Genomic DNA, 14,989 nt, shown 5'->3' with positions numbered 1-14,989 from the left:
TGATGACCTTTTTCATGATTGACTCTTGGCAGGGATTTTATCTTTCAGAATAATTTTAATTTAGTTAAATTTCATCTTTTATTTCATCTGTTAAATTTTTTATTAAAACATATTCAATTATATTTTAATCCAACTCACACCATTACCAATTACCACACTCATTACTTTTTTCGTTTTTGAATTATTATTATCATTATCATTATAATTATTATTATTAGTCCTCCTTTACATGCTCAAAATGCAGTTATGTCCTTCTCTCCTGTTTCTCCATCTTCTAATCTCTGCTCTCAGTCTCTTCGTTTTTTCCGTGCCTGGATGTTTAGAGACACTCCCTAAACCGCACGCCCGGCGGCTCACTGAATTGTAAGTCCAAACAGCCGGAGCAGCAGCAGATAGACAGTGACTGAGAAAAGGGAGGGAGGGAGGGGAAGTAGTGAGAGATAAAGAGAGAGGGAGAGAGTGAGAGAGTGAAAAGCATCCTAAGCGCGAGAGAGGCGATCATACTGAAGGAGGCAGCTACAGCAACAGCAACGCTCCTTCCCCATCATCCTCCCTCTCCTCTATCATAATCCCACGTCCACGCCGCGGGGGAGATGGAGGGCACCCCGACCCATTGAGGAGCACTGTCTGAAAGAGAGGAACATCTCAAATCAACCCCCCTCCCGTGACTGCCTGGATCATTTTTTTTTGGGGGGGTGCACCGTAACCAACAAGGAGTGAAAGGAGGTGTGTACACACGAGCCTGCCGGAGGGAGGTGGGAAGGAGGGAGAAGGAGAGAGAAAGAGGGGGACGAGTGGCAGGGTTGGTACAGCTGCCGATGCCAGAGTCTGACAGTGAGACAGACTGAGAGAGGGGGGACCTGAGGAGTGGAGCCGCTGGCACGTGTGGAGCGGAACTTGTGGAGCCAAGAGGAGGAGAGGAAAATAGATTCAACATTCGCGCACAGCTGGACAGATGAGGAGGCATCAAGGACCACGCTTCAGTCCTGGGTATGTCCACGTATACTACACACACACATAGAGACATGTACATTTTGTCCTCAGCGGTTGCCGTGTTTTTACCAATAGAGCACAGACACACTTGAGACGCAACAGTGCGTGTTTGCAGACCTTCAGTGTTGACGACTACGCACCCTGACAAGTCTCCCTACTTGCCCTCAGATACTTGCAGCAAAGGAAGGAGGACGAAGAGGAGAGATAGTGTGTGTGTGTGTGTGTGTGTGTGTGTGTGTGTGTGTGTGCGTGCGCGCGCGCCTGGTCACGCTTTCTTACCATCTACATTTTGTTATAACATTACTGTGGACCACTAGAGACATTTCATAATGGGTTTCGTAAGCTGTCAGAGAGATGATGCAAGTAAATACATGTCATCGGACAAATTAAACAATCACATCACACTCGTTTCAACACACAGCACTGCTCATCACATTAACTTTTCCAGTTATTTGTCCTGCACACTGCGTTCAGTCATAATCTGTGCACGATAAAGAAAAATGTGATAGGCTGACTTGTGTGAAAAAAAGCTGAAGCCCAGACTTGTTTTTGAGCTCTGGTGTGAGACATGTTTAGCTCTGCTTACCCTGCTACACAGCAGGATGCCATGTGTGGTAACATGACATGAGGGGCCATGTGTTGTGTCACGTTGTGGCAGAGTGCATATGGCTCATGGCAGCAGGTTTGCATGAGGTGCATCAGCCAGCCGCCCCTCTTTCTCTATCTAAACCCCCACCCCAACAACCACCCCTGTTCCTCTTCCTCTTTTTTTCCACCATCTTCCTTCTTTCTCCGTTTCCAATTATAGGCTGTCACCTCTCTCCCTTTCCTTCCTGATCCTATCTCCTGGTTCATTCTCTTGCTAGGCAATTACCTTTACCTGGCTCTGCCCCTCCGGACAGCATGGCTGGCTAGTTTCCTGTCTGCCTGTTCAACAATCAAAGTGAAGGATGTGTGGTGATTTCATGGCCATTTTCTTATGGATGCCCAAACCTGAGCGAAGAAGTGTGACCTCAGCGAAGCCTGAACGCAGCAGCGACTTCATGTTATTGCTGCTCCACTCAGATCCAGAAAAGATATGCAAATATGAAATAGCTGTGAGAGCTTTTCAGTGTACAGAGGAATTATGCCTCTAATCATGCAATCAGCTCATTATTTCCTGGTCCTCATTAACTTGTTTGGGTTCCTAACTTTATCGCTGTTCGCAGTCTCGTCTTCCTGAAAACAAAACAAAACAAGAAAAAAAAAAAAAACCCAGACAGAGCTGGCGGGCAGATTGCTCCCAGCATATGGGCGGACTTGCTGTTGGCGTCTGAGAGTGGAGAGACTTGCCAGAGAGCTGAAACCCCCTGAATCACAACCTCGCTTTCCCGCTGACTTCTTGTACTCCCTTTTGTCTTTCTACCTTTCTCTTCCTCTTTTTCTACTTTCCTGACACCTCTGTGGTAATAATCCCACCTTTTAACATCTTTCCTACAACAGTACTACACACACATTTACATAAAACAGGCACACACACACACACCCGGCACCAGTCCAGTATAACCTTTTTAGCTCAGCAGTGTGACTACATGAAGCTACATGAAGTGTAGCATCACTGTCCTTTCTGCTGCCAAGGCTGTAAAACAGTGTGAAAAGACACAGATGGAGCCTGAGATTGGAAATAAGACATAGAGTGATCACTGAGGAGGAAGAGGAGGATAAGAGGAAGGGGGGCATAATGAGCAGAAAGAGGAACATGGGAATAGTGAATTACACAAAAGAGGATTGAGGTAAATCTGAGGAGCCAAAGGTTTAGACGGGACAGATCGGAGGGTGACAGAAAAATGTGGCTGAAAATGTTTTGGCCTCGGAGCTGACAGGTGCTGATTGCTGATGTCATTTTCCAGTGAGTGGACACCGCGGCAAAGTGATAGTTTCCAGCCGCCCCCTGGGGACAGAAGGTGACGAAAGAGACAGAGAGAAAGGCAGATACAAAGAGAGGCCACTGGAAACAGATGGATTCATTTATTTATAAAAACGTTCTGCTGCATCTTAATGGAAAACGCAGATTTTCCTGGGTCTCAGTTAGGATGACATTGAGTGGTTAGACAATCACACAGGTTGCAAACGATATGGGCCACATTATGAGCCACTTTTATTTGGAGGTAAAGGCAAAACCATGTGCAGCCAAAAGGTTGAATTTCACATTATATGAGAAAACTATGAGCGTCCACTAAACTACGCCAAGCATGGTTCAGTCAGGACTCTCATGTTAACATTCTTACTGTTTATTGAACCAAACAGAAGTGTGGCGCATTGGCAGTCGGCTCCGTAGCAGATCTGAACGAGCTTGACACCCACAGCCAACGGTTTTGGTTCAGTTTCACCACTCATATCAACCTCGCTCTCAGCCAAGTTGTGGATGTTTAGTTTGGGTAATAATTTTACCATTCACCATTTGCTTTCTCTTCTCTGTAACCCGGGAGTTTAAAAGCTAAATAACCTGGGACTCGAGCACAAAACTTTTCACACCGGTTGTTTTGTTAGATGATAATCTCGCCTGTCACACTTTTTTTTGCAATGTCACAGGGTTGCCAGATTGCTGCTACAAACTTGCAGAGTACAGTGTTATCGTAACTGATAGGAATGATGGGCAAAGCTATGAAATAGGACACAGATTGTATTAAAGTTGCTATAACACAGACGGTTTAGGTTCAGGTGTGAAAGGAGGAAAGGAGCTATGCTGAGCTGCGCACATGAGAGGCTTTGATTGGGAAGGTGACTGACGGTATGTAAGCGTGTTGAAGGACCTTTGATCTCTCTGTGTGTGTGTGTGTGTGTGTGTGTGTGTGTGTGTGTGTGTGTGTGTGTGTGTGTGTGTGAGGATGATGGTTGACCTTGAGAAATGCACCAAGGATCTTAAGGATGTCCTGTGTGGAGAATTGCTGCTATTAGATTGCCAGATGGTGATTGAGGTGCATGCACGGACAAGGGCAAAGACACACTTCTACAAAGCCCCCAGCTCCACACACACACACACACACACCTACACACACACACACACACACACACACACACACACACACACACACACACACACACCAGTCTTTATTAGTAAGTGTAGAATTACAGCACAGAGCCTTGAGGTTGCATCAGAGGTCGTTCACAAAACTGAATTTAATGGTCTTGCTTCCAGTATCATTCAGCACAACAGCGTGAGTGAGTGTGTAATATTACCACTGAGTGTGCGAACGTGTGTGTCCACAGAGGTTATTAGGCTTTTGGAGTGCTGGCCGCTGGAGTTGTCGCACATTTTCGTGTAAAATACAGGGTATGATCCCAGTCAATAATGAACAAGTGCGCTTCAATCTCAGGGCAAATAACCTGCAGGTGGAAACTACGACTCCTCTGCAGCTTCAGCCTCCTTCACCGCTGTGTTGCGACCCCCTGACCTTCTTCCACCACCACCTCCTCTTCCTCTCGCTATTCCTCTTTCTCATACTTCCTCCCTCACAGTAAATTATTCTCTCTCACACTTTTGCTGTTTTCCTCATTCTGCCCTTTCACTTTCCATTTCGCTTACTTTAATTTACTTTCCCGGCTGCATTTTCTCAGACGTGACCCCAGGCCTTCAGATTCTGTTGTTCATTCTTCCGCTCACAGACCTGCTTGCTGTCTGTCTCTCTCTCTCGCTCTCTCTCTCTCCTCCGCTCCCCCTCTCCGATTCTCTCTCAGCTGCATGGGTCTGATAGGAAAGTTTTAAGGTCACCTGGTATCTCTCGCCTAACACTCATAATGAATTAGCATTTAGCTTTGCTTCATTATTCAGTCTGATTCAACCATCCCTGGGGTCATTCCCAATCTGTGTAAAATAAACTCTCAAATTGAATTTAGTGATGATTGAATCTTGCCTTGAAATAACAAAAATCTTACCCTCTGAGTGATACAAAGTCCTTGAGGGTTTGTCCATCCCATTTTCCTGTGATCATTCAGCCTGGTACAGCTTCATTTAAAAGTCAGATAAAGGGTCTCATTTCATTGGCTTTGGGAAGGGTTTTCACCTTCAAGACCAATATAAATGTATTTTTAAAGAAACGTAATTTGATTGCCTGCAGTTCCTTTACGGCTTCGCCTCATTCAGAAGAAAGCTTCTTACTTCTTTGACACCTCACTCAATGCCTTCCTAATACAGTTTCCTGCTCCATGGCAGGAAGCAGAGAAATACACAGTTTGAGACGAACAGCCTTTTACCAGAACATTATGTAACTGCAATTAATATTACACCCTGCCAACAACCATTTTTATGAGAATGCTTTTTACAAAGCAGAGGAAAAGGAGGAAAGAAAATACACTGCCATAGTGTTGTCCATGAAAAATACACAGGTTGGTTCTTACAATGGACACACAGTGTACTTTTTTATACTGCAGTCTCCTGGGGCGGCAGCATGTCAGACATGAACACAAGGAGACTGGACACGCTGGTCAAAAAGGCTGGGTCTGTGCTTGGCAGGAGTCTGGACTCACTCAGGACTGTTGTGGAGAGATGCAACGCAATGCATGCAATGTAAGATGGAGGCCATCTTGGACAGTACCAACCATCCTCTCCACAACATTCTGGCAGGACAGAGAGGCAGCTGCAGCAAACGTCTCATCTCACTGCGCTGCAGAACAGAGAGGTTCAGGAGATCCTCTGTTCCCACTGCCATCAGACATCAGATTAATTATTATTGTTTATTTATTATTAGCTAATTATTATTGAGCTAATGGACACATGAATTTCCCTCAGGGATAAATAAAAGTATCGATCTATCTATCTATCTATTTATCTTAAAGCAGGAAATTCATTGACCTTCAAGCTAAACTTGAACTTGAAGCTTGACCACACACTGCTATGTTGTGGCAAGCCAGGATTCTCTGTTCAGTCAGTAAATGTAATTTCACCGGTATTCAAGCAGCAGCTGATGGTTCAAAAAGAAATCGACCCTCTACTATTTACAATCTTAACAAGAATCTGTAGAATCCTGCTGCTTTTGGATCAATCACACAGCCAGTCCTCTGTCTTCTCTCGCATCAGACTAGTCACTGGTATTTTGACAACTCGGTTTATATCTACATCCTTTTCTGACTAACTTCTGATTCAGAGTTTCTCCAGATCCCTGTAAGCTTAGTGAGTCATGGCTCTGGTTAATATTAACATTAACCTTTGTTGAGTCTTTTGGGATTTTCCTTGCCTGGTCCCAGACCAGCTGCTGTTGTGCTCGTTTGACGACTGTTTCCACCGAATTGAGGAACAATCAACCAATCAGAGCTTTGTAGACACGCGGCTGACAAAGGCAATGAAGGTGTTTTAAATTGATTTCCAGAATCAAATCTTAAATTGAACATATTTTGTTTGATCAACGTGGTAAAAGTTAACTGTTCCTAAAAGATGTGACCATGACTTCAGTGTCAATTGAAAATGATGTCAGGTCGGACCTATTATTTGCTACTGATTGGTTAAGACAAAACAAAACAAAATAACCCCCCATCCCAACAAGAAATTGCTAACAAATGCAAACACAATGTCCTGGGTGAATGAAATGAAACAAATCTAAATATTGTGCTATTATTTTACAGCCTTGCCTCAGAAACCGTTTGTACACTTTTCAAAGTGGTCCACAGCGAGGAACGTTGAAAGAAAGATTTCTGTGAGCATGAACATTCATTCTTGACCTTGGGAATAGTATGTGAGACAGAGAATCTAAACTCCAAACTTTTTTCTGAGCTTTCAATCGCATTTGGCGATGACTTTGGCCCCTTTGGTCTGGAGGTCATGGATATTGACTGGTGTGGTTGAAGGCTGTAGAAAAAAGCTACAAAGTGGACCTTGAATTGGAGTTATTTTGTCACAACAAGTTTCTGTCTATAACTTGAAACGTTTTACTTCCTACCTGAAAATGTGACCTGAAGCGAAAGCTTATTAGAGTTTAAGGAAAAATCCATTGAGTTTTAACATTATATGCAATTATTCTTAATATTATCTGTAATTTTGGATGTTGGCACAGTATGCCGGATGTAAAATTTCAATAGAAAAGGGGAGAGTGTGTTAACGATCTCTTCCTCTCTTCACTTTGTTGCAATAAGAACAGTCGGGTCTACTGTGTGTGTGTGTGTGTGTCTGTGTGTGTCTGTTTGTGTGTGGCAGACCTCTCATTACCTGCCCTGCTTGAATTAAGGACTCATGTTTCTAAGACTTCATTAAATGTTGATGTGGGTCATGAAGTTTGCGGCTCCATTCACCTGTACTTCCTGTCCCTCCGCAGATGTTAATGCAGGTCAATGAGATTACCCTTTGTGTGTGTGTGTGTTTGTGTGAGTGAAAGTGCACACGTATCTTATACTGTTAATTTGTTAATTGAATGTCAATGCAGGTTAAATAGTATCACCTTACGTTTTAATAATGCAACTCAATTAATGACCACACACAGTTGCAGGAGCTCCACTTTCTTCACTTTCCTCTTCTCTCTTTCTCTTTTGTTTCCCCTTCTGTGTGAGGGTGTGCGTGTGGGAATCAGTGTGTGTGTGTGTGTGTGTGTGTGTGTGTGTGTGTGTGTGTGTGTGTGTGTGTGTGTGTGTGTGTGACGGAAACAGAGTGAAATTTAGAAATTTAGATGTCCAGTTTTAGCTATATGAGTGACAGCCCTAGTAGCCTAGTATTCATGTAAATGTGTGTGTGGTTGTGGTTGTGTGGACAAATTTTGTTTTGAAACCATTGTCATTTTGGTCGGTCCTCACAACTTAAAGGTTGTTCAATGGTTAAGACTTGTGTTTTAGGGTAAGGGTCCGGGTTAGACATATATTTGTGATGTGAAGGTTAGGGTAAGGGGCCAGGGAATGCATTATGTTAATGAGTGTCCTCACAACTAATGTAAGACAAGTGTAAGACAAGTGTGTGTGCGCATATGTGTATTACTATCTAATGCCATCTGTAGAGCAGACCTTCGGGGCAGGGGGGACGTTATTCATTAACTCTAACCGCATGCCTTCTAGGCAAGAGCACAATCGAAGTGTCTCTGTCAGTGTGTGTGTGTGTGTGTGTGTGTGTGTGTGTGTGTGTGTGTGTGTGTGTGTGTGTGTGTGGAGCATGCTCCTAATACACATAAGGTCGATCAGTCTCACTTGTTCACCTCACTTTTCTCCTCTGCTCTCTCCTCCCCTTCTCCTTGTCGCTCTCTTTCACTCTTTCATCTGTGATTCTTAATAGATGAACGGCGTTCTGATCTGTGAGGACTCTGTTAATGAATGCTGTATTGCTATTGATTTCTCCTCTGATCCCTCAGTTTGTTCTGGCACAATACAAACCACGTTTTCCTGCGAGGTTGAGAGGAGGGCTTGGCTGATAGCCATGATGGAGTGTTGTACCCCAGTCTTGCAAATTGGATTTTAATGATTCAAGTATCATTTCTTGAACACTGCTCACTGCTCCCTGCAGAAATTAAAACGTGATGCCCTATATGAAAGACTGAGAGAGAACGGGTCAGGGAAGAAATGTTTTGGTGTTTGAGCTGGGATGTCATTTTACATCAGTGGGAAAATATATGTTCATTTTGCATTAAAGTTGAACTGAAATTAAAATGAAGAAATCAATAAATCAATCAAAACAAGAAATTTTAGTTTTAGTCTAACTCCTGAGTGGGTTTTTTTCAGACAGACAAGTACTTTGAATGATTCAATAGTTGTGGAGGTGAGCATCAAAAGCCGTTAATAGTGATGTGCAATATCACTGATTTCCTTTCCAATAAACCCAGGCTGGTTTCGCCAATATCAATATGATACTAATACTTTGTAGAAAATGCACTAAGATGAGAGTCGACAGGTTACGTAGGCGTGCTGTAGTAAGGTGGGGTTTGTTGCCTGAAGAGTAAATCATTTAAAATGAATACAAAATATAGAGTATTGGAAATAAAACAGCATCCTGGGTTTTGAAGATTATGATACAACTACAAATGTTTTATTGAATTGATGTGACAGGGACACAAATTTTACTCAAAACAACAGCTGCAGCTCTGATCTTTATATAGCTGTTTAATTTAGCATTGATTTATCCATTTCATTACTTACTTAATCATCATATTTATTTAATTAGTGGGCATATTTATTTCTATGAGTCAGAATGAAATATAAGTCTGTGGTTTTAAGAATGCAGGGAACTCCAGTTGTTTGAACAGCAACACACGAACTGAAGCCCAGACAGATGTGAGTCACTTTCCCACGGTCAGTGACAGTGATAAACGTCGCCTATAGCGACACGCTCTCTTTCTCTGTACCTAGACAACGCCTGCCACAGCAAAAGGAGTGAAGTCTGTAGCGGCATCTCTCCTCTTCTTCAGACCGCTGCTGCATAACCTCATCATACTCTGTACTGTGATTAAATCTCGTGCAATGCTTAACAAGATTTGTGGTGTCGTCGCCGTACTTCACAGTCCTCCCACACACATCACATACAGCGTCGTCGCTGTTCTGAGAACTGAAAAAGTTCCACACAAGATTACATTTACGGTCAGCAATCATCAGTGTCAACACAACTTACCAGCCGCAACTTAACGAGCGAAACTCAAACTTCACATTACGACGGATTCGATTAAATGTTGAAAACAATGTTCAGCATTTATGGGACAGGCGCTTTTCTAATGCTATGTAACCACCACATGGGCCTGTTGGAAAAAAAGGGAAGACAGTGTATTGTCAACATTTGTAGGTTACAAGTCTATGACATGTTTCAGTGCACCAGGGAAGTTGACAGTGCGTTGCCTAGCAACACTTGCTCTCAAATGTCAGTCAACCTCTTCCATGGGAAAAAGCCCATCCAGAAGCTTGGATGCTGTCTCCACAGATATGTCAAATGTAGGTTTTATCTTCTCATGAACTATGAGTTGCAGTATCATCATAGTTTGTATTTCCTTACAAAAAGTGGAGAGAAATCAAATTTCAGTCGGACCTTAACAGATGGAAGGATGTTAGGATGTCTATAATCTTTATCTGGTTGTGCATTTTTTTTCATGTTAAACAGCCTCCATGTTGCTGTGGGAATATTGTTTGGGTGAATGTAGATGGACAGATTTTCTGTAATGTCCTTCAGCACTGACCCCCTATTCTGCACACACACACACACACACACACACACATACATTTCGCTCTGAGGGAGCACAGATTCAGACATTACTTCTGCCTCACTGCTACACAAACAGGCTTGCAGAAGCCTGGGGACTGTTCACCATTGGAGTGCGTATATACACACACACATAGACACACACATTCGCGCAGGCACACATGTGCGTCAGCCTCCCTGCAGGACTGGAGGCATGTGGAAGTCACTTGGGGATGCCAGCACACATGTGTCGCTTTGTCCTTTATATGTGTCACGTATCATAAAGAGGCCAGTGGTTGAGTCACTGTGTAGATGTATACAGTATCTGTGAAGGTTCCTGTGGAGCTAAATGTTAGCTGCCTCTTTAAAATGAAATCACTCTTTGCTTGGCTTCTCCTCTCGTTTATACAACAAAACTGTATCGAATCATGTGCTCAATTGCGTGTTGACCTCTGTGTTTTTCACCAGTTATATATCAGTCTGAGACTTGTTGCCCTTTAGCAAGGCAGTGGGGGTATTTTGTAGCATTTGAGAACAAACCCCAGAGAAGAGAGGCTGCGTCCACAGACGACTTCCCATTTCACTCAAAAGGTAAAACAACGACGGAAAAGGAGGGCAGCAGCTGCGTTCGTGCATATTAATATGATCATCTACATTCACTGAGTTAAAGAGAGATATGAACAGATAGAGGTTGTTCATTAGCTCATGTTCTCGTGTGACTGACTGCGTGGTGCCGTGTGTCCCCTGACTCAGTTTGTTTCAGCAACTTGTTACAATGACTGTCTTTTTAGCGAGAACAAAAGCCTTTGGCAAGTTGCTTTTCTGCTTCTTTCTCATCTTGTCTCTCCTTCCTCAGATCATCTGGTACATTGTTTCCTGCAAACTACTGTACTGGCCTTGTTATAAGATGATCCAGCTTTTTCCAACAGCTGTTTTTTGAGTAAAAGGCTTTTTGAATATAAGGAGCACTTTATCAGACGAGTCCTGTTGGACAAGTTTCCCTGGGATACTGTTATTTCAGGGAGAAGATAGAGTTCTCATTGTTACAACTTTTCATCCCATAAAAGGGAAACATGCAATACAGCCATTAAAGTATAAGGATATACCATCTGGGAAGGCTTCATTGGTTTGGAAAAGGGCAGGGGCTTTCAAAATAATACTTTGCAGGTGATTGGATGAACCTTCTGTCTATCATCATCAACACAAGAACAAGCCGCAGTCTGAGGAGCTTTGAAAGCCAGTCAGCATGTCAGTGGATGATTCTTGCCGTCTTTGTAAGGAAAATGTGCGCATAAAAGGAACTCTGATGAATACCGACTCAGTCATTTCTCCGTAGCTGCCCGCAGTTCCTCCCTCGTAGGACGCTGATTGGTCTGAACCACAGTTATTCAGCCATAAACTAATAGCTTTCTGCTCCTCATCATGGCATCTGTGACAGCAGTAGTTCTCACCTGTTTGACAGATGATCAGTCAGTCAGTTTCTGCAGTAAAGACATCAGGAGATGCTTTTAAATTGTTTTCACTCAAATTGATTTCCTCCATTGCAAACCATGTTACACAAGCTGTCAGAAACTCTCGTAGGTTAAGGTGGACTAATGACATTTTTAAGGCTGACTATTTCTAAAAGACACGCTGTAAATGATCTTTTTGAAGCAACAACCCATGACATATACAGTATATACCAGTATATACCATGACATATACTATATAATCAGACAAGTACAGTATCATAAACTGTAGTATTTGATTCGCTCTTTCCCTTTTCCCTCGCTGCCTGTCAGCTTCACTTTCACCTGATCCTGGGTTAATATGCTGTGTCAGCTGTGCCTTCATGTGTGTGGATTTTTTTTACCAGGAATCTACTAACGCATTTATCTGTAAACCCTCCACATCCTCGTCTATTTCAGAGCCTTTATTTCTCAATCTCCTGTTTTCCTCACCCTGCTCCTTCCTGTTTCATCCACCTGGCCTGAGCCCTCCACTGTCTCCCCCCCACCCCACCCCCCTCCTCCATCTATTTTTCCTTCCTTTTTAAACATAGAGTCATGAATTTATTATGCGAATCAAAATAGAGCAATGACTCTTTGTCCCCTTCTCTGCATGTCATTGCTCTACAATGAATAATTCAGCCACTGTGGTTGAAATTAGGATCAGGGAGAAAAAGGGAATTATTTTTGAGCCACACTATTCAGGCTATTTTCGAACGGCGAGCTGTCAGCGCCTTTCCTGCAGCTCTCACTCTTTCTTCTTCCTCTCTTCGTGCCTCTCTCTCATTCCTCCCACCAGTTCATTCGCTATCACATGAAGATAGAACAGATTCTTTTCTGTCCTTGGGAAAGACTGCGTACTAAGCAGATGGGATGGGATTGATGGTGTATAAAGTCAGCCTCGTATTTTGTGTTTGTGACTTTGTGTCTACAGTATATAGTTGGGGTGTCTATGCATTCAACCATTTGTGTGTGTTGGACCGTGTGCACATTTTCTTTTTCCGCCATCTTTACAATATGTTTGTTGATGAGGTGATTACAGACACTGTTTTGCAGGTTTCTGATGAATAGCTTTGATGGCACAACATGCAACAGACAGTTTATTTCTCCCTCTAAGACAGCCGCTGATCTCATTATAGAGCACTTGCCGTCTCACTCTGTTTGACTTGCATTCGATATTCGGCGTGTAAGATGTGGAATGACAGTTATTGAACGCCCCGAAACAAGTCCCACCAGCTCTCTGTTTGAATTTTATGATACTTTACGGAGAGAGGAAATAACAGGGGAGAGGTTAAAATGCTTATCGCTTCGCATCAGATCGACCGTTTGGGAGGCAAAATGGTGCAGCAACTTGAGCAGCAGGAGATCTGATAACCCTGCGAGGGTGCAACACAGGCCACTGGGCGGTCAACCACCTACACGTCTATACATGATCTTCACATGGATAAAAACACGGGGACACACGCTCTGTGCGCACATAAGGTCAATCATGCGCTCGGATACACACACATAGATGCGGACGCACACTTGGATGATTATTCTCAGTCTCCTGGGGCATCATTGAAACTTTTCAGCTGTGACCTCGCTAAGAGGGGGAGAGGGAGCGAGATGAGCATTGGAGGGAGCGAAAATGAGAGACGGAGCGAGTCCTTGAATTTTAACCGGATGCTCCCTGGGGAGAACTCCCATCATCTCTGTGTGTCTTCAATGCTGCAGCTTTCTTTATGAAGCGCAAGGACTCTGACTACTCTAATATTCTCTCAGGAAAACTCGTCCCCCATCAGTCATCTCATGGGAGAAAAATCATTTGATGAATCAGTAGCAAAGGGTTTCTCTTATCTGGTTTTATCGCTGGATAATGACTTTCCTCCAGCAGTAACCAATTCTTCCATGAGGATGTACCACAGGATAAAAAGTCAGTATCAGTGATCAGTAATGTGATCAGGGCTCCAACTCTGATTTATTATAACTTTATTGTCATAGTTTCAGTCCTCATTGCTTTCAGTTGTGAAGACAGTGTACACACCAAAGTCATTCAAAAATCTGGGAAAAGCTGTTTCTGATCATGGTTTCTCTTCAACGCTGGCGCGACGCAGGAAAAGTTTCTTACCATTCACGTGTTGGGTCTACAGTCCAGGTCAAGGTGATCCGATCAACAGCTTCAGAGGAGCTGCTGTTGGACCTTGAGGTGAGATTGTGTCGTCGGTTCATGCTGTTTGTTTCTTTGCTCCTCTGCGTTTGCCTCTCGTATTAAATATGACCCATCTTTGTGATGTTTGGTAAATTATTTAAAATAATTATTTAACATGATTTTGCCATTCTTCTTCTTCATTTTGTCTTCAAAATAATCTTTACCTCATAACTAAACCCGGAGGGTTTGTATTTCTGTATGTCTTTAGGGCTTAAAGATTAGCCTGTGCTTAGAATCCTCTACTAGTAGAACCTGAGAAATATAGGAAGATCTATTTAAGTCAAAAGTAAACTCCCCTCAACTCAAATGTCCCAGGTTTTAGTTCTTTGTTGCAAGTACTTTTCTACTGTTGACTTCCTTCTAAAGGTGCAAAATTAAGAAAAAATAAAATAAAATATTCAAAAGTGTGTCCACACACGTGTAGGTGCAGACATGAGGAGGCTAATAGAAGCTGTCACGGTGCTGTGACTCCAGATAGTCTGCTGTCAATCAACAAACCAACCCTGAACTCTCCCTAAACCTGTCAACCTGCTCCTCGTCCAGAGCTCTGTCTCTTCCTCCGGCTCGTCCTCCCTTTAATCTCCTCCTCTTATCTATTTTCCCTTCCTGTGTATGTGTTTTCATTTTTCATTTTACCTTCTTCTCACTCCTCCAACATCCCTTATTTGCTCAACCGCTTTTATGACCTTTCCAGAAACTTCCTCCCCTGTGATCCTCCTCCTCCTCCTGTAATCTGTTTCTTTTCACCACCTTGCTCTGCAGTGTTTACAAAGCCTTCACAACCGTGTGTGTACACATAAATGTGTGTATCTGTGCGTCTGTATGAGAGAGAGAGAGAGAGAGAGCGGATGGTTTGTATGTCCTCCTCTGGGATCTCTGGTGAGAAGAGGATCCAGGAAGTGTGATGATCACCTAATGTCCTGTGAAGCACCATCTTTTTATATACACGCACGCACGCACACACACACACACACACACACGCTCGCTCTGTTGCTGTTGTACAACCACAATCTGAACAGTTTTATCTGTGCTCAGGGATTGTCGCTTTTGTTTCCTCAGTACAAAGGATTCAGCTCTCTCCTCCACATCCCCTGCTTTCTTTTATTCCACATCTCCATCCTTGTCATTCTCCATTTTTTCTACCCTCCCCATGTCACCCACTCCCATGTTTTTTTGTTTTTTTCTTATGCTTCACCTCAACCCCCCCCC

At 43.2% G+C, this 14,989-nt stretch overlaps 1 protein-coding gene across 1 annotated transcript in view; it reads left to right on the top strand.

The window, feature by feature from the left end:
• Positions 1–446: 446 nt before the first annotated feature.
• lingo3b (leucine rich repeat and Ig domain containing 3b) overlaps positions 447–14,989 on the top strand; it is a 31,689-nt gene continuing 17,146 nt past the window's right edge. Inside the window, exon 1 of the mRNA XM_023402897.2 lies at positions 447–990. The gene's annotated coding sequence lies outside the window, so the exon portion shown is untranslated. The remainder of the gene's footprint in view (positions 991–14,989) is intronic.

The sequence above is a fragment of the Seriola lalandi genome, unplaced genomic scaffold, assembly GCF_002814215.2.
Source record: "Seriola lalandi dorsalis isolate HSWRI2012SDOR001 ecotype SW California unplaced genomic scaffold, Sedor1 jcf7180002054043, whole genome shotgun sequence".
NCBI lineage: Eukaryota > Metazoa > Chordata > Actinopteri > Carangiformes > Carangidae > Seriola > Seriola lalandi.
This window is presented reverse-complemented; position numbering and strand designations above follow the sequence as displayed.